At 43.6% G+C, this 19,347-nt stretch overlaps 1 pseudogene; it reads left to right on the top strand.

Moving 5' to 3' along the window:
* The first annotated feature begins 7,639 nt into the window (after window positions 1-7,639).
* On the top strand, window positions 7,640-9,568 carry LOC105546880 (annotated as a pseudogene).
* The last annotated feature ends 9,779 nt before the right edge of the window (window positions 9,569-19,347 follow it).

Genomic DNA, 19,347 nt, shown 5'->3' with positions numbered 1-19,347 from the left:
AGATGTGTGGTATTATTTCTGAGGGCTCTGTTCTGTTCCATTGGTCTATATCTCTGTTTTGGTACCAGTACCATGCTGGTTTGGTTACTGTAGCCTTCTACGATAGTTAGAAGTCAGGTAGCATGATGCCTCCAGCTTTGTTCTTTTGACTTAAGATTGTCTTGGTAAAGTATATATTAAAAGTATACATTAAGTGCATTCTATGTGGCAGTTATTTGGACAAAATAGGGAGTAAGACAAGCCGGGTGCTGTGGCTCATGCTTATGGTCTCAGCTACATGGAAGGCTGAAGTGGGAGGATTACTTGAACCTAGATGTTCAAGACCAGCCTGGGCAACATAGTGAGGCCCTAAATCTAAAACAAACAAACAAACGAACAAAAACAAATAAAATTTTAAGGGATTAAGACAAGTAAAGTTCCTGCTTGGTACTAGCCCAAGATACAGAAAAGTGATTATGTTCTTTCTATCAAAGCATCCAGATGCCAGTATATTTTCGTTCTCCCAGACAATGGCTAATAGAAATTTAAAAGCATGATGGTCACTTTCGGTCAGACCAATGGTGCATCTAGCCCAGCATCTTGTCTATATCAGTTTCCCCAAAAGACACACTGTGGACAGACAGATACTCTTCTTATAATAATTCTGAAGGCTAGACTAGTTGATGAAACATTCTAGAGTCCCTTACTATTCTGCTGGGAATCTGTCATTCATATGTGTATTCTAATTTTCTGAGTCTGTGTAGACAGTTAGCATGTGGTTTCTCTTGATGTAATTTGATAGGTTAACAGTCCTAAGGTCTTTATTTCCCCTGAATTTACCCCTTTCCAACTTCAAGGCATGAGTGGACAATGATTGGATAAATAAAATAGAATGTCCACTCAACTCTTCCAACCCTCTGTCCAGGCTGCTGAGTTGTGGGGACTTTCTCCAGAAAGCAGTTCAGGCTGGCCTCTGTCTGCAGCTGCGTCTTTGGTGTGGCTTGTCCTTTCTCAGTTTTCCCACCCACTTTCCACACAGCAGAGGTTTTCAAAGGGTGGTTCCCAGCTCAGCAGCATCAGCATCCCTTGGGACCTTGCCCAGGTTCTCCACCCTGACCTACCGAATCAGAAACTTGGGGTACTTTCTCAGCTGCCTGCATTTTAACTGGCCTTCCCGGGGAGTCTGGTCCTCTCTCCAGCTTGAGAGCCACTGTTCCACTTTGGAATGGTAATCGTTCCTGCCAAAACATCACATTATAAAATATTGTAAAGGATGCGGGTCTTTGAGAAGGAAGCACCGATCATTAATATTTTTGGTCCTGGCCTCAAGAATTAGTTCTGGGCACACGATAACAGATGTTTCCCCACAGGCTTGACCAGGATAAGAGAAATGGCGTAGGAGAGAGGCACCCAGGTGCACAGGACGATCCAGCTATTCAGTAATATTTCTTACCCTGAGAGGTCATCGCCTGGTTGCTGTTGTTTTTATCTTTATGCTATTTTCTATGTTCTCATTACAAAACGTGTTAAGCACCCACACATCATCCCAGCGCCTTGATTTGCACAACGGTTTTCTGCGAGGAGGAGGATGCTACTTCTTCTCCCTGTTGACCTAAAATTGTCAGCACCCCTGAGCTCCTCTCAGTTATGACAGAGGAAAACATGCTCCATCCCTATTTAACTGTTTTCTTGACTAAGTTTTAAACTCTTTCAAAATGTTCTCTTCAAACATAATTTACCACCCTAAAACTGTCTGCTATGATGTCAAGTGCCATATAGCATTCACTAATGGTTATTAAGAGCAAACTTAGAGAAATGAGAATGGTCTTTATTGCAATATATAGCAAGGGAGGCTCCATTTTGGTGTCTGACACTAATAATGACAGACTGTGAATTCTTGCAGCAAGCAAAACATCATAAAACTGTCATGACCAGCCCCATTTCCTGATCTGAAGGCCACGCTTTGCACACAGCTGGCAGTCCTTGAGTTCACCTTCAGTCTGGGTTCTGCTCTGAGACCTGGGAAGGAGGCTGAGAGTTAGAGAACTTGAAGAACTCAAGAGTTTACCTTAGTTGACTCAGAGGTGAGCCAAGTAATCTTGACCAGCTCAGACCTCACTGGTGCTGGCAGCTTTACTCCTGGACTGAGTCTTCACCTCTATCCAGTTAGCGGGGCCCTGCCAGGAGGTTGGGTCCTCCCCAAGTCAATGGTTGACCTCTGCTACCTGTACTGAGAACTCCCAAGGCTTCGTGCCTCCGAGTCTCTGCTTCCCCGCTGGAATGCCTGATTTCAGTTACCTCTGACCTCTTCCTGGCTGAGCTTCCTCCCATCACCTGCAAATGGCGCCCCTGTCCCCTCATTTCATCTCTACAGGAGCCTCTGATTCCTGTTCCTAACCCCTCACACTTAGCTGCAGTTCATTTCCAATTCCAGATAAGTCATGAGATTACAAGAATGAGTCAGGTATAAAAATTTCTGCAAGACTTGTAAAGAGTTAGGACTTGGAATGTTTTAGAATTTGCATGTGCTTTCTTTCCTCCAGCTTCAGAAGGAGAAGATGGGATTTCTGCCTGCCTTAGGGCAACAGGGCAGGACGTTCTGAGGACAGCCAGGCAAGGGCTGGGCTGTGACTTGAGAAACGGGTGCCCTGGGAAGGGTAGAAGCCAGGAGGGAGGTGGCACCCATCCTGGAAGTGTCTGCTGTGAAGACACTCAATGTGTGTGTGTGAGACAGCTGCACAGGCATCTGCTAATGACTTGTGGTTTAATATGATTTAGGATTTTATATCTGTATACTATACACAGTACAGAATAACAGTTTATGTTAAGCATATGATGGATTGACTATTAGAGGGCTTTGAAGACACACAAATGCCTGCAGGAGGTTCAGAGCAGGCCCGGCCTAGAGCGAGGGGCTGTTTGCCGCTTTCTATGGGGCAGGCTCCCTCTTAATTTCTTTAAATTGGTTTAGTCACTATGGGAGCAGACAGGAATGGAGTCAATTCCTCAGGTGTTTTGAGAGGACAGAGGTTAGCGCAGAGCTCCCTGCTCCCGATCAGCCGCGGGTAGCCCTGAGGAAGACACCCGGAGGAATCCCTCTGATGCCGGCCAGCGCTGAAAGAGGCCCAGGCTCATTATGCTGGGAGTAGTCTTCTCCTTCTCTCCTCCAGCTTCAAGATGTCACATTAATGTGGCTGTGCTGGTCGCCCTCCAAGGAGGACTGGAATCCCCGTCCCCACCTAAGGGCGTTGCAGGCCCAGGGTTTGCAATGGACCGCCATCCCACATCCTGGGCTGTGACAGAGACACGCCTGTGAGTCGCTTCTCAACCTGCCCATTTCTGAGGTAACTCAGGCTTCTGAACAGCAAGGGCGGCTGCTGAGCTTTTAGAATTGTGCTAGAGGCCCTGGTAAGAGAATCTGTGACCCTGAGGAAGTTTTCATGGGCTCCCTGGAGAAAGGGGCAGTTCTAATGATTCCTCAGGTGGACTCAGCATTGGGGGAGTCACCAGCCTTGGAATTGAGTCCCTAAATATAATTTGTTTGACTAACAAAAATTTCTAAAATGTGTCCAAGTGTTCCAAACATAGAATGTCAACTCAGATACAACACCAAATAAAGACAGTGCTCCATGTTAGCTGAACTTCTTGTACTCCTGGATTTGTATTGGACTGAGATGGATAAAGTCAATGAGATGGTTTGTTTCTGTGGAAGTGGAGCTCGACATGGGTTTCGGTCTTCAGTGGTTTATATAAAAGCTGTGGGAGCAGAGTCCAGGAAATTGCCCTGTGCTTCCCTCTATAAGAGCACTTAACTCTTGGAATTGCAAGTCTCTGTTTAGGATCAGAGGTGAGTGTTCCGGAGAAGAGGCTCTGTCTCACTCAGCTTTGCATTCCTAGGGCACCGCCTGGCACCCACTCAAACACAGTGCACGTTGAGGTCATTAATTAAAGGATGACTAAACTGTCAGGTGGCCGCTGCACTTGAATGCTGATTAAGACTGTGCTTGAGACCTTTCTGAGTCTTCTTTTGTAGGAGTGCATTATGAGAGGAAGGTCAACATCAGGATTTGCCCACCCAAAGCCCCATCACCTACAAAACTTCAGTCTGTTTTTGAGAAGGGCTGACCACCTCTCACCAAGGAACCCAAATTCAGGCTCAGGCTGTGATAGTTAATGCTTTACAGATTATGATTTAATTTGGAAAGATGCTAATTTTAGTAACATAAATCTACTTCTTCAGAAACTTGAGCCTTGACTTTAGAGCATATTTTGGCCCAAATCTCTGTTTCGCTTGGGCATTAGAATTTCTGGCTTCTGTAGTGAGATGGGGTGCTGAGGGTGGGTCAGGCTCAGATGGACGCACCCATGACAGGGGGAAACACTTGGTTTTTGTGATAAACAAGGGACAGAGAGGCTCATTGTGACTCTTCAGTGTGGACCTCTCAGAACTGAAACATGCAGCCAATCCCTGGCAGACCCTAGACCTGGGGCGGGAAGTTCATAAACAGCAATCACGACAGAGAGAAGTATCCTCTCCCCAGCTGGCAGTGAACTTGCAGGATTGGCAACCCTGCTCCTCAGCCGCCACCCTCGTAGGATCTTTGCAGTGATTGGAGGATGGAGTCGGATCCTCTGCTGTCCTCGCTGGGCCCAGAGCACAGCAGTGGCTGACTTGGACAAAAGGCAAGACTGTCTTTAACATTTTTCTCCTCATTTTCAACTTCTTCAAGTAATTACTAACAATATTTATACTCCTTCTATTTTTACCAGCTTTATAATTTATAAAACACAGCCATATATGTTATACATTGATATTTTGAAAATATTAAACTGATAGCTTTAAAAAAATTCTTTGCCTCTGTGAAGAGCATGTCCTCCAGTTGTCCTTCTGTCTTCTTGAAATCATGGAGGAGAGGGGGGCAAATCCATGTTGAAGAGAAAAGGCAGAGAAAGTGCCTCCTGCAGGCAGGGGAAGAAAAGAGAGCCCTTTGGCCTGGAGACTGGGAAGGAGGAGAAATGAGACATCAGAGCAATGTGTCTTGGCTTCCACTGCCGTTTACTGTCCAGACTGAAATGACAGAGCCCAGGGAGGCTGTTGGGCAGCCTGAGGATGATGCTGGATGCATAGGGATGTGTGCCCCATCCCCATTTAGAATTCTGGGAATAGGCCAGGTGCAGTGGCTCAGGCCTGTAATTCCAGTGCTTTGGGAGGCTGAGGTGGGAGGATTGCTTGAGCCCAGGAGTTAGAGACCAACCTGGGCAACATACAAGACCCTGTCTCTACCAAAAAGAAAAAAAAAAAGTGCATGCCTGTAGTCTGAGCTGCGCAGGAGGCTGAGGCAGGAGGATCACTTGAGCCAGGAGTTTGAGGCTGCAGTAAGCTATGATTGTACCATCACACTCCATCCTGGGCAACAGAGTGAAACTTTGTCTCTAAAGAAAAGAAAAAAAAAAAAGAATTCTGGGAATATCCTTCATTTCCCAGCCAATATGTGTTATTCTAACAGAATAAAGATAGTGATTGGGCAAAGAGAGAAAATCATTAGTCTTAAGCTTCCCACAGCTCCTGTGTGGCATGCTATGAAAGAAACCAGAAATATTCCATATCCTGGGCAGGGTACAAATAGGAGCTGAGCTAGAACACAGTGGGCCTGCCAAGGGCCTCCACAGAAGAGGGACAGATTGCACAGTGGGACAGATGGAAGATATGATAGAATCTTTGAGATGTCTGCAGCCCCAGCAAGAGCAGACGTTAGGCTGAGTTACTGAGGAAGAGCTACCAGCCCCTGATGAGACAAAATAATCTCTACCAGTAGAAGTTCCCCAAAGTGCCATGAGTGGCCCTGACATTGAGTGACACATGAATCAGCAGAAAGACATTTCCTGGGTGATTGAGCTGTCAGGGGTCCTGTTAAGGATGAAGTGAAGAGGACCAGGCCTTTGAGTTAAGACAGAGCATTAAGTAACCCCAGAAACATAGAGATGATATTCCTTGGTCATGGAGGACACAGAAACACACATGGAGGCTATACATAGCACATTCAAGGAACATAAGTAAAAGGGAATAATGAGAGATAACATTGGAGCAGGAGATACAGGAGGTTTGCAGAAAGCCTTCAATGTCAAACAAAAGGGTGTGGACTTTGTGCTATGAAAACATTCCCTATAGGGTGTTCTGTAAAACACTTGTTCATTGAGTTAGTAGTAAGTGTCCACCAAAAAAAGAAGGGAGGACCCATAGATTTAAAATTTTGGGAAACAATGAATTATATGCAGTGAAGCAGGTATCTCAGTATCTTCAATTTGTTACTGTGCATTCTGCGACTATGATGGGAGCATATAGAATTGATTAGAGGGAAGACCCAAGCAGGAGATCCTGTCACACACGTTTGAGTGGCGGGATTAGAGGACAAAGACTACATTGATGACTGAAAGAATGGGAATGAAAGAGACTGACTAGAGTTATTAACTAAGAAGAGTTGTCAGAGTGAGGTGTCTGCGCCTGGGTAATCAGGGAAGGGATGGGAACAGCCTGACCAACAGGACGGAAGGTTGTAGCACACTGTTTCCTGAAATGGGATGTTCGGAGGGTGCGCTGCTTCGGGATGAGCTTTAGTGTTTGAATCATGACCGGACATGCAGGTGGAAACGGCCAGCAGGCAGTTACTGACTGAAGACGAAGGCTCAGGACAGAGGCTCAGGCAGAGCTAGAGGTGAGGATCTGTGCACTTGGCCAGAACCTTAGGCCAGCACTGAGTCTCCAGGAGCGCCCTCGGCTCATGGTCTTGTCCCGAGGCACCTCGCTCATGCCTGTGCTCCTCAAATATCACTGGCTGTGCTGGGTACTTTCTATTTTTCTCCCCTTTAAAAATGTCCAGTCTCGTACCCCAATTCCTAGGACCCAACTTCCCACAAAACGAGTGATTTTTCAGCTGTGGTCCTAGGGAACATCGGCTCTCTGCCCAGAACATCGGCGACTCTGAGCAGTGATTGTCTGTCTCTTTGAACACATAGTCAGCAAGTGATTTGCATATTGCATCTCAATTTTATTTTTCTCTCACTATTTTTTCTTAAGCCTTTGGCGCTTGCTATTACCAGTGTGTGAGGAAGTGTGAGCAGATGAACAGTGAATGAGTGAATAAACATTAATTTAAATTAATTAGATTGACTAATTATGTTTGATTTGATTGCTTTTTAGTGGATATCTAGGCTCATGATTGTAATTTCATAATAAAATCTATTACAGCAGTGCTCGGATTTTTCTGGGCCACCGGAGTGGAGCGACCGGGTTGGGCATAAACAGGCCGTCCAAGAGGACGGAGCAGGGCGTTCCCTCCGCTGGGGCCTTTCATGCCCCGTTTGTTTTCCAGGTGTGGCTTGTTCCTGGGAGCTTAGTCTTTTGTGAAAGGGGAAAGTGCCCCCTGTGGAGAGCGGGTAAACTCGCGGCTGGACTTGAGGCAGGAGTTCTCCCCAGGCCAGGCGAATGGGGCTGCCCTGAGCTGGTCCAGAGCCGGCTCCACGCGTCTGCGGGGGGTCCGCCGGGCCGGCAGGTGGCGCAGACGCGGGTTCTGTGAAGGGGCTTGGGGAAGGAAGATTCCACTGGAGCAGAGGAAAAGCCGGATCGGAAGAGGCCAGGCCGCCGAGGGGAGGGGCTGCCAAGATGGCGTCGGCCTCTTCAGGGCTTCCTCTGCGGTCGGTTTTTCATCCTTTGAGCCTGGGGTCGCTTCCTGTACCTCGTCCTCAGCATCTGGAATCAAGAGACTCATTGCGTCTGAGGTGCCTTGTGTCTCAGGCATGCCCAACAAGAAAATAGGCCATTGAGGTGTTGATTCCTCAGGAGAGACAACCTGTAGAAAGACAACCGCATCAGCCTTGAAATGTGCCATGGGATTGGGCATTACTCACTGTGGGGAGCCTGGGTCCCACACCCCAGCGTGATGTCCTCATGCAAGATTTCTGCATGGTGGAGAGTCTCTTCTTCCCCAGTGAAGGGAGCGACCTGACTCCTGCTCATCACAGCAGTGACTTTCCTTTCAAGACCTATGCACCTGTTGCCTTCTGCTGCTTTCAGGAGCTATTTGGTATCCGCCCTGATGATGGCTTGTACTCCCTCTGCAGTGAGCCACTGATTGAACTCAGTAGCTCTGGAGCTGATGGTTCCCTGTTATGTGTCCAGCCACGATGAATTCGTTATTAAAACAGTCCAACATAAAGAGGCAGAGTTTCTGCAGAAGCTGCTTCCAGGATACCACAACCACCTCAACAAGAACCCTTGGACTTTTCTGCCTAAATTCTATGGACTGTGCTGTGTGCAGGCAGGTGGCAAGAACATTCAGATTGTGGTGATGAAGAATCTCTTACTAAGACTGGTCAAAATGTGTATCAAATTTTACTTCAAGGGTTCAACCTACAAAAAGCAGGCTTCCCAGAAAGAGTGAGAGAAGCCTCTTCCCACATTTAAAAACCTAGACTTCTTACAAAACATCCCGATGGTCCTTTTTTTTTTGGAGGCTGACATGTACAATGCTTTCTGTAAGACCCTGCAGTGTGACTTCGAGATAATGGACTATAGCCTCTTGATGTCAATCCACAGCATAGATCATGCACGAAAGCCCTGAAGCAGTGAAGCACAATGCTCAGTTGACACTTGAAGACCAGCCCCCCAGAAGGCTCTGTATTCCACAGCCATGGAATCCATCCAGGGAGAGGCTTGATGGGGCAGCCCCATGGAGACCGATGACCATACGGGTGGCATCCCTGCCCAGGAGAGTAGAGGGGAAAGGATCCTGCTTTGTATTGGCATCACTGACATTCTACAGTCTTACAGATTTGTTAAGAAGCTGGAGCACTCTTGGAAAGCCCTGGTACATGATGGGGACACTGTCTCAGTGCGTCGCCCAGGCTTCTACACTGAACGGTTCCAGTGCTTCGTGTGCAACACAGCATTTAAGAAGATCCCAGCCAGGCGTGGTGGTTCATGCCTGTAATCCCAGGACTTTGGGAGGCCAAGGCAGATGGATCACCTGAGGTCAGGAGTTTGAGACCAGCTTGGCCAACATGGTGAAACCCCATCTCTACTAAAAACACAGAAATTAGCTGGGTGGTAGTAGTGCATGCCTGTAATCTCAGCTACTTGGTAGGCTCAGGCAGGAGAATCACTTGAGCCTGGGAGGCGGAGGTTGCAGTGAGCCAAGATTGTGCCACTGCACTCCAGCCTGGGCAACAGAGTTAGACCCTGTCTCAAAAAAGGAAGAAGATCCCCTTGAAGCCTTCTCCTTCCAAAAAGTTTCAGTCTGGCTCATTTTTCTCTGGGTGAGCAAACTCCAGTGACAACCCCTGCGTTACTTACCAGCCATCGGTCTCAGGGGAGCACAAGGCACAAGCCACAACAAAGGTGGAAGAGGAGCCAGGTGTTCACCTTGGTTGTCCTAATGTTTTACCTCAGACTCCACCATTGGAGGAAATCAGTGAGGGCACACCTATTCCTGACCCCAGTTTCTCACCTGTAGTTGGAGAGACTTTGCAAATTTTAACTACAAGTACAACCTTGGAAAAACTTGACATTGCAGAGTAAGAGTTCACCCATTGAGCACAAAGCCTCAGAAGACCTGAAACAAGATTCTGCCATCTCTGTGATCCCAAGATGTCAGTCCTTGCCCCAGCAATGCTGAGTTTTCTTCTACTTGGCCATCAAAAAGGAATGTAATGGAAACGGGGGGAGCTCTCCATCTTCTTCCTGAAGAAGAACCTCATCTCCTTCCCCTTCCTCATGAATGGGCATTAGTGCCTCAGACAGTTGAGGACCGCAGCAACCCCTGCACTCCAGAATTGGGTGGATGGATTTTCAATGGGCTAATCTTGGCCTTCACAATTGAAACTTGCATGAAGACCCCCATTCTTCATGCTGGAAATGGGATGGCTGAAGTTGGCAGTTTTCTTTCCACTTGTCTTTCACCAGGAGCTGGACTCATAATTTCCTCAGGACAGACTTGCTAGCACATTATCCCCACCTCAGTTCTTTCTCTCTGATCCCTGGAAGAAGATCCCTGTAATCTCTGTAAAGGCTTTGAGGGGATAAGGGTGTTTAACCACCTCCCAACTTTCTTCTTCTTCTTTTTTTCCTGAATAAAGGAAAAAGCGCACAGCACACAATTTCAAGTCAGTTTCAGATCAAAACTCCGAAAGTGTTGACGAGATGCCTAGTCATAGGATTCCCTCCGAAAAGAGATGGTGTTTGTGAAGAGAAGTGTGGTGATTGCTCTGCCAGGACAGCTCTTCTTTAAACTCTTCCTTTCTTGATGAATTTCTTAAGGCTGAAGGAATGGAGAGAGTGGGACGTGGGATAATCTTTACCCCTTTGTTAAAACATGGGGCAGCCATGGGCTGGGAGATCATAGCCCTTCCTAGGCAGAGTCCTACTCACTGCCAGGCTGTGATGATTATTATTGCAATTTGAAACCTATTCTGGTTGTTTTTGTAAATATGAAGACTTATCAAATGAATTTTAGATCATTCTCCAGAGGCGATTTCTTTGCTCTTCCTGTCTTTTCCAACAGTGCTCTCCTGCTTGTGGAGCTAAGGTGGAGACACCTCTGTTTAACAGGCAGTCCGTATCTATGAGGTTAGCCAATATTTTATTTTATTTTATTTTATTTTTGAAACAGAGTCTCACAGTGTCGCCTGGGCTGGAGTCCAGTGGTACGATCTTGGCTCACTGCAACCTCCACCTCCTGGATTCAAGTGATTCTTCTGCCTCAGCCTCCCAAGTAGCTGGGATTACAGGTGCCTGCCACCATGCCCAGCTAATTTTTTCTATTTTTAGTAGAGATGGGGTTTCACTATGTTAGCTAGGCTGGTCTCAAACTCCTGACCTTGTGATCCGCCTGCCTTGGCCTCCCAAAGTGCTGGAATTACAGGCATGAGCCACCACGCCCTGCCACAGATATTTTCTTAAACTCATGAGGAAACAGCAGATTCTTGCCTCAGTGAAGTCATTGCTGTGCCATATGTCCTACCCCCTGTCTTCATGCAGGGAAGTTGGAAATGGGAGCTGCATGTGCCCTCTCTTCCCCTCTACAAGAGTTCCCATCTGATCCTTCCACTCTTGTTAGGGGAGGAAGGGGGCCTGGTATCAGACAGATTGTTGAATTCCTGTTCTATCCGTTCTCCATCCCACCCCACCTTGATAGTAGGTTAGCCCATACCCCAAATAACTGTCTATATCAGACACCCCCAGTCAGTTTCTGGCTGCCTGTCTTTGTTGCCATGTTCTTTTATACAAGAAGAAAAGAAACAATTTTTGCTGTTTTTTCATGATTTACTATTTATGATTTATCTAAGTGTTTTATTATGGATAGAGTTCTGTAAGGGGTGGGAGGGAATATTTGAGGGAGGGCTAGGTCTTAGGGAAAGGAATGGGGAATCAACATTTTCATGAAGTGTCACTATTTGCCTCTACTTTGTATTGTTCAGAAATGGCAAATGCAATATAAAAGTATTACACAATTTTAATGTATTAAACTTGAATCAGTTTTTCAGAAAAAAATAAAATTAAAAATAAAAAACTGATTATGATTATAACATAATTTTAGTGAAAAATTACATCGTTAAATACATTATAGTATTCCACAAATGACCCCAGAATTGCAGTTGCTTCAGCGTGTGAAAATATTTAAGAAACTCGCCCAGAGTCACAACGCTGAAATGAAATGGGCTTCATTCATGAAGCAATGCACTGAGTGCCCACTCTGTGCCGTGTGGTGGAGAGGAGAACTCAGCTGGTGCCACGACGCACTCCCCCTCCCACGCCTGTCCTACGGAGGTGGCTGCCCCCTGGGACACTGAGCCCTACACATTTCTCAACTGCTTTTCACCTCACTTCTGACATGTGCACCGGTTCTTGGGGATGGAATACTGCAGAGTGGTCTATGCTTCTCCCAGGCCTGTGCCATGAAAACCTCCTTGCAGAGGGCTCCACTTTCTATCCTGAAGGCTGCATGTGGCCTCTTGGGCGACGCTGGAAACTGGGAGCTGAAGGTAGAGGAGTCCTCGTCAGTCTGGGTCCCTGGACTGCAGAATGGCATGGAAAAGACTCCACTCTTCTGATGACCAGGAACACACTCAACTGTCTGTTAATCGAGATAAAAATAAAGTTTCATTGTGTTAAGCTTCCTGTGTTTGGGGGTATTTGTTACATTATGTGGCACTGCCCTAACTAATACAACTAGATACTATACTAGGCATTTTGGATCTAAAGATTAACAAACCGCAGATCTATACTCAAAGAACACAGTCTAGTGAGGAGGGTAGCTACATAATCAGACAGGTTTCACAACATATCAAGTGCAGTGAAAGGACATGCAGAGGACAGTATCAGACCACCGGAGAGGGGCCCCTGACCAACCCAGAAGCTGCAGGACCAGGAGGAGTCAGGGAAGACTTCTTGGAGGAAACCCAAGGAGTGAGTGGGAATTGGCAAGGCTAAGGAGAGAGAAGGTGGCCCAGGTCACTGAGGAACTTGGACGGCATGAGTGAGTCGCACCTGGCATGAAGGGTGGGGGCGCGGTTGCACCACCAAAGCTTAGAACAGGAGCTTCTGGCAGTGCAGAGGCTCCCATGCTCCTCTAGCAACTTGGACTCTGGGGAGTCTGGAAATGTTTTCAGGAAGGCAGACTAAGGTTAGATTTGCAGATTTTTGTTTTTCAACTATTTACTTTTATATATAAAGAGAACATGCATCTGTTTCTTCTGTCTTCACTCTTGAAAGATTAACTGCTGTGGTAATGCCCTTCTGCCATCAACAGCTAGAAAACTGAACAAAATGTATGGAGTGAGTGGTGTGCTGAACTGAAACACCTACGAGAGGCTAGCAAGGGCAGTGACCCTCAGATCCCCCCCTACCCAGAGGCAGCCTTCCAGACTCAGGGCAGAGACAGTGGCTCCCACAGAGCCCAGTGTCTCACTGAACTCCAGAGAGACAAATCAGACGTGGGAGACTGAGGCTGCCAGGATTGGTGGTCCAGAAAGGAGTGAGCTGCACAAAGAGAGAAGAGCACCTCAGGTACCTAGAGTGGGGAACACTTGCATATTTGGTTGGATGCTGAGATTGTTATGAGTGGGGTAAGACTCCAGAACCACTGCAAAGTGAAGCTAACCCCAAGGACCTCAGGGTGCAGGGAAGAGCTATTGCAGCTGGGGGAAAAAGGGGGGAAAAGAGGCCATGGAGGAAAGGAAAGTAAGCAGAGTCCTGACTCCTACAGATCCCCTGTGGCAGGGAGACAGGCAGGAACCTGACTCACACGCAGTTCCAAGGGTTCAGTTGCCATGGGTGGGATTACTGAAAGAGCCTCAGGCCTGCCTGAGTGTGAGGCTGAGTGAGGAGGGAGAGCAGAGCGGACAGCCCAGCTACAGCCACCAGGCCACCCAGCGCTGGATCAAAGGCAACTTCCGACTACCACTGTGGGGAGGGAGTGCACAGACCCGGGCCTGAGGGTCAGGCTCAGAGGGAAAGCCCTCAGGCAACCAGTTGCCACACTAAGCCCAAGGAAGCACTAGCAAGACTGAAGTCCATCAGGCATAAGGGCTGCATAGCAACAACAGAAACAAAACTGAAAACAAACCCGTCTCAACTAAGACCCCAATGCATCCAAGCCCCGCACAGAGGCCTCACAAGAGGCCCATCCATCCTGAGGCATAAACACCACACGCCTTAGCTTCTGTGTCCCACACATGTGGTCCAGGTTTCCAACAAAAAGTATGAGATGAGAAAAGCAAGAAAATATGACAGGAAACAAAGCACAGAATTAGATCCAGATATGACCCAGGTGTTTTACTGTTGGGTAAGAATTTCTAAAAATAGCATTAGTATATTTAAAGCACTAGGAAAAGGGTAAATTTTAAACACAGATGAAAAATATAGTAAATAATCAAAAAGAAAAGATAGAAATTTAAAATAGTAACAGAGATGAAGGGTCATTAGATGGCTCATTAGCAGACCCAACACAGTCTCTGCACCCTAACACCCCAACAAGTCAGTCAAGTCACACTGAAAGACATGGCTTATGAAGAATGGAAACAGAATAATGCAGCACAGCACCAACAGGCTGAAATACTTCGGATTTGAATCCTAGAAGAAGACAGAGTGAACAGGGCATAGGAAGCGTTTGAAGGGATAATGGATGAGAATTTTTCAAAAATAATGAAATAAACAACAGATCTGAGAAACTTGTAGAGCACTGATAGGGATAAGCACAAAACAAAACAGTAAAATTGAAACCAAAATGGAAATGAAAAACGGAGTAAACAAAGGGCAAAACAAATAGAAAACAATGAGTCAGATGATAGATTTTAACCCAACCATATCAATAATTACATTAAAAGGAAACGGCCTAAACAAACCAATTGAAAGACGGTGATGTTTAGATTAGACAAAAAAGCAAGGCTCAACTAAGTGCTGTTTATAAGAAACCCACTTTAAATATAGAGAGATAGATATGTATGTTACAAGTAAAAGGACAGAAAAAATATGCCATGCACACACTAATCAAAAGAAAACTACAGTTTCTCTACCAATATAAATAGATTTCAAACAGATACAAAGGGAGAAATAGTAATCAGCGTGTTAATTCAACAAGAAGGTATAACAATTTAAATGTATGTACTTAACAAGCCTTCAAAATATATGAAAATGAACAAAAACTGATAGAATTGAAGGAGAAAATAGTTACATGAAAAATTCTAGTTGGAGACTAAAGGTTCTGTCTCAGTAATCAACAGAACAAATAAACAGAAAATAAATCAGGATGCAGAAGACCTGAACAACACAATCAACAAAGCTGGCCCAACCGACATTTACACAACTCTGTCTGAGAATATCAGAGTACATGTTCTTCTCAAGAGCACATACAACATACTCAAGAGAGACAAAAACAAACTGTTATAAATTTCCAAAAATTGAATTCATATGAAGTATGTTTCCTGAAACAAATATTTCTGGAAAATTCTCAAATGGTTGGAAGTTAAATGATTCATAAAATGACCCATGGGTCAAATAAGAAGCAGAAGAAAAATTTGAGCTGAGTGTTAAAGGAAACAAATCCAAAATCATTGGATGCAGCTGAAGCAGTGCTTAGAGGGAAACAATGGTCATTAAATGCCCATTTATAACAGAAGAAAGGTCTTAAATCAATAACCCAACATTTTCATATAGCAAACTAGAAAAGGAGACTATATTAAATGAGCAGAAGGAAAGAAATTATAAATATAAACAGAAAACAATAGAGAAAAATCAATAAAAGCAAATGTTGATCCATTAAAAGATTAATAAAAGTGAAAAACTTCTAGCCACATTGATGGTGGGGGGAGAAAGGAGGAGAGAAGGGGAGAGAGAGAGAGAGAAGGGAGAGAGAGAGAGAGAGAAAGGAGAGAGTGAGAGAGAGAGAGAAGGGAGAGAGAAGGGAGACAAAGAGGAGGAAAATGACTCAATGACACAAATTATCAGTATTGGAAGAGGGTCCTCAACCACATTACCAAAGACCTCTACAGTCATTACAGGGGAAAAAAAAGGGAATGCAGTCTACAACTTTATTTCCACAAGTTAGAAAATGTAGACGAAAGGGGAAATTATTTGAAAGACACTTTAAAAGAAGTAATCTGAAATCCCAAATCTATAAATGAAATTGAATTCAAAGTTAAAAACTTTCCAACAAAGAAAATTCTGTGCTCAAATGGCTTCACTACTGAATTCCATCAAACATTTAAAGAAGACATAATACAATTCTACAAAACTCTTCCGCAAAAGTGGAGGAGACTGAAACATTTTCCAACTCATTTTGAGACCAGCATTACATTGATAACAAGTAGTCAAAGATATTCCAAAGTGAAAAAAACAAAACAAAACATGGTTCAATATTCCTCTTTAATGCAGACATAAAAATTGTCAAAAATACTAGCAAATCAAATCCAGCAACATATAAGATGGACAATACATCATACCCAAGGGTGGTTTATCCTGGGAATGCAAGACAGATTCAACATTCAAAAATCAATCAAAGTTATTCTCTATGTAAATAGACTAAAGAAGAAAAACCACATGAATTCCTATAGATACAGATAGAGCATTTGACAAAATTCAATATCCATTCATAATTTAAAATAAGAAGAAAAATCTCACAGCAAAGTAGGGCTAGAAGGAAACTTCCTCAACAAAACAAGGGGCATCTACAAACACCTGCAACACTATAGTTAACACTGAATGGCTAAGTGCTTTCACCCTAAGTTGAAGAACAAGTAAAGGATATTCACTCTCACCTCTCCAACTCAAAATCAACATTATATCATCATACTAGAAATCCTAGCCAGTTCAATATAAAAAGTGTGTGCGGGGGGTGGGGAGGAGTGGGGGACAAAAACAGACACAGTTTGGAATTGGAGAAATAAAACTATCTCTATAATTAACACACTGATTAAACACTGGGTAAAAGACCAGAACAAATTCCTTACCAAAGAAGATATACACATGTCAAATAAATATATGAAAAGATGCTCAACACCATATGTCATTAGGGAATAGCAAATTAAAACAACCACAGAGTATTGCTACACACCGATTACAATGATCCAAATCCAGAATATTGACAACACCAAATGCTGGCAACGACATGGAGCAACAGGAACTCTCATCATTGCTGATGGGAATGCCAAGTGGCACAGTCACTGTGGAAGACAGCTTGGTGGTTTCCTACAAAACTAAACATACTCTCACCATATGATCCAGCAATCATTCTCCTTTTAATTTTCCCAAATGAGTTGAAAACACACAAAAATCTGCACACAGATGTTTACTGCAGCTTTACTAGTAATTACGAAAGCTTGGAGGCGACCAAGATGTCCTTCAGTAAGTGAATGGATACATAAATGATGGTGCCTCCAGACAGTGGAACACTACTCAGTGCTAAAAAGAAACAAGTTATCAAGCCGTGAAAGGACATGGAGGAACCTTAAATGCATATTACTAAGTGAAAGAAACCAAGCTGAAAAGGCCACATACTGTTGATTCTAATGACATTCGAGATGACATTCTGAAAAAGGCAGCTATGAAGACAGTACCAAGGTCAGTGGCTGCCACTGAGTGAGGGGAAGGTGGGATGGACAGGCAGGGTACCTGAGATGTTTAGGGCAGTGAAATGACTCTGTATGATACTGTAATAGAGGATGTGTATCATTATACATTAACCAGACCCATAGAATAAACAACTAGAGTGAACCCTAATGTAAACTGTGGCCTTTGGGTGACAATGATGTGTTAGTGTAAGTTCATTGGTTGTAGCAAAGGTACCACTCTGGTGGTGGACACCGATAATGCAAGAGGCTGTGCATGTGTGGGGGAAGGGGGTTATGGAAACTGAACTCCCTGTACTCCTGTTTAACTTTGCTGTGAACCTAAAACTGCTTTAGAAAAATAAAGCTGATTTAAAAAGTAACCGTCTCTATGCTCAGGTAGTATGATCATGACTGCCTCTTTAGGCAATTCCAAAGAATAAATAAAAATACTCCTGAAACTAGTAAGTGTGTTCAGCAAGGTCAGACAGTACAAGGTCAATATACAAAAATCAATTGTATTTCTATAATACTAGCAATTAAAACTTGGAAATGAAATTACATGCTTCAGTTTTAAACATGAAGCAATAAGAAAACATAAAAACTTAGATACAACAAAATCTTGCAAAATTTATGTGCTGAAACCTACAAAACACTGATTAAAGAAATCAAAGAAGACCTAAATAAATTGAGATACATGCCATGTTCAAAGTTTGGAAAACTTGATATTGTTAAAATGTCATCTTTCTCCAAACTAAACTACAGAGTCAATGGAATTACAAAGAAAATCCCAGCAGGATTTTTTGGGTAAAACTTAATAATCTGATTCTAAATTTATATGGAAAGTAAGAAGAACTAGAACAGTCAAAACCATTTTGAAAAATAAGAATAAAGAATCAGTTGAAAGATTTATAGTAATCATGACAGTGTGATATCAGCAAAGTTATAGACATACAGACCAACGGATGAGAATAAACAGTTCAGAAATAGATTCACGTCTGAATGGGCAAAATATTTTTTAAAGGCGCATAAGCAGTTCAATGAAATAAAGATTTTTTTTTCAACAAATGGTTCTGAAAAAAACTGAAAAGTCATTTTTTAAATTTTTATTTTTTTATTTATTTCTTTGTTTATTTATTTATTTATTTGAGACGGAGTCTCACTCTGTCACCAGGCTGGAGTGCAATGGCACGATCTCAGCTCACTGCAACCTCCGCCTCCTGGATTCAAGAGATTCTTCCGCCTCAGCCTCCCGAGTACCTGGGATTACAGACACATGCCACCATGGTTGGCTAATTTTTGTGTTTTTGTAAAGACGGGGTTTCACCATGTTGACCAGGCTGGTCTCGAACTCCAGACCTCGTGATCCACCAGCCTCGGCCTTCCAAAGTGCTGGGATTACAGGCATGAGCCACCGCGCCCGGCCTAGTTATATGTTTTTTAAAAAGGAAAAATAAACTTCTCTTTATACCTTGAACCATATAGGGACATTAATTCAAAATTATTCATAATTCTGAATGTAAAATCTAAAACTACAAAACCACTAGAAGGAAACAGCAAAAACAAATTTAATTTGGGTTAGGCAAAAACTGCTTAGATAGGACACAAAAATCATGAGCCATAGAAGAACAAACTGATAAACTCGACTTTATCAAGATCTAAAACTTCTGCTCTTCAAAAGACACAGTTAAATAAATTAAAAGATAATGCGCAGGCTGGGAGAAACTATTTGTAAAATACCTAATAACTTTTTTATGTCTTAAGAATATATAAATAATTCTTAAAACACAACAGTAAAAAACAACCTAATTTTTTACATGAACAAAAAAATGGAATGTGCATTTCACTAAAAAGGACATATATTAATCGTTAGGGAAGTGCAAGTTAAAATTATAGTAATATACACCTATTAAAATATCTAAAATTAACAAACAAACAAACAAAACACCTGCCAATACTGACAAGTATTGGCAAGTACTGACAAGGATGAGTTGTAACAGCAACTCTCATACATTGCTAGTCAGAATGCAAAATGTTACAGCCCCTTTGGAAAACAGCTTGGTAGTTTCTTACACAGTTAAACATATGCTTACCATGTGACACAGCAATTCCTCTACCATATAAATAACCAAGTGAAGTTTACTTAGGTTCACATAAAAACTTGCTCACAAGTATTTACAGAGGTTTTATTAATCATCATCCAAAATGGGAAGCAAATACCTTTCAACTGATAAATGGATAAACTGTGGTGCATCAATACGATGGAATTCT

The sequence above is a fragment of the Mandrillus leucophaeus genome, unplaced genomic scaffold, assembly GCF_000951045.1.
Source record: "Mandrillus leucophaeus isolate KB7577 unplaced genomic scaffold, Mleu.le_1.0 Scaffold373, whole genome shotgun sequence".
NCBI classification, from domain to species: Eukaryota; Metazoa; Chordata; class Mammalia; order Primates; family Cercopithecidae; genus Mandrillus; species Mandrillus leucophaeus.
The sequence above is the reverse complement of the archived record's forward strand: the minus strand, read 5'-3'. Positions and strand labels throughout refer to the sequence as shown.